This window comes from Cryptomeria japonica, unplaced genomic scaffold (genome assembly GCF_030272615.1).
Source record: "Cryptomeria japonica unplaced genomic scaffold, Sugi_1.0 HiC_scaffold_148, whole genome shotgun sequence".
Taxonomy (NCBI): domain Eukaryota; kingdom Viridiplantae; phylum Streptophyta; class Pinopsida; order Cupressales; family Cupressaceae; genus Cryptomeria; species Cryptomeria japonica.
Window position 1 is genome coordinate 63,710 of NW_026728970.1, and position 1,291 is coordinate 65,000.

A 1,291-nucleotide genomic window follows, 5' to 3' on the forward strand; every position below is an offset into this window, starting at 1 on the left:
GCACCCGGGCAATTAACCCTACTTCCGACTTCGTGCGCGCCAGGGTGGCAACCGGGCCTCGGAAGAGCCAATGCGAGAAACCCCACCAAACGCTCCGACAAAAAAAGAGGCGGCGCTCCAATAACCCCGCTTCGGAGCGCAGCCGGGGCAAACCCAGCCAAGGTGCCCACCCCGACGAAGGTGCACGCGAGGTGCGCACCCGGGGCAAACCGGGCTCCGACAACGTGCACGCAGCACCTTGGAGCACACTTCGAAGCACTCCCGGGTGCCCACCGGCGTTGCGCACCGTGGTGGGCAGCGAGGTGCGCACCTTTGATGCGCTGCCTTCACTAATTTCCAGAAAAAGGCAAAAAAAAATGAGATTTTAAAATTTCCGTTTTGAAAGATAGTGAAAAAAAAGGAACGCGGGTGCCATCTTGAGCCCGCCCTGGTGCGCAGCCCAGGCAAGGCATGCGCACCAAGGTGCCCACCCGAGGTGCACACCCGGGGCAAACCGGGCTCCGACTTCGTGCAGGCCGCACCTTGGAGCACACTTCGGAGCGCTCCTTGGTGCGCACCATGGTGCCCACCAGGGCGCGCAACCCAGCCAAGGTCTGCACACCAAGGTGCCCACCCCGGCGAAGGTGCACGCGAGGTGCGCACCCGGGGCAAACCGGGCTCCGACTTCGTGCACGCCATGGTGCCCACCGCGGCGAAGGTGCACGCGAGGTGCGCACCCGGGGCAAACCGGGCTCCGACTTCGTGCACGCCGCACCTTGGAGCACACTTCGGAGCGCTCCTTGGTGCGCACCATGGTGCCCACCAGGGCGCGCAACCCAGCCAAGGTGTGCGCACCAAGGTGCACGCGAGGTGCGCACCCGGGGCAAACCGGGGTCCGACTTCGTGCACGCCGCACCTTGGAGCACACATCGGAGCGCTCCCAGGTTCGCACCAGCGTTGCGCACCTTTGATGCGCTGCCTTCACTAATTTCCAGAAAAGGCAAAAAAAAACGAGATTTTAAAATTTCCGTTCTGAAAGATAGTGAAAAAAACGGAACGCGGGTGCCATCTTGAGCCCTTCCTGGTGCGCAGCCCAGGCAAGTTGTGCGCACCAAGGTGCCCACCCTGGCGGAGGTGCGCGCCCGGGGCAATCCGGGCTCCGACTTCGTGCACTGCATGGTGCCCACCAAGGCGCGCAACCCAGCCAAGGTGCCCACCGCAGCGAAGGTGCACGCGAGGTGCGCACCCGAGGTGCACACCCGGGGCAAACCGGGCTCCGACTTCGTGCACGCCGCACCTTGGAGCACACTTC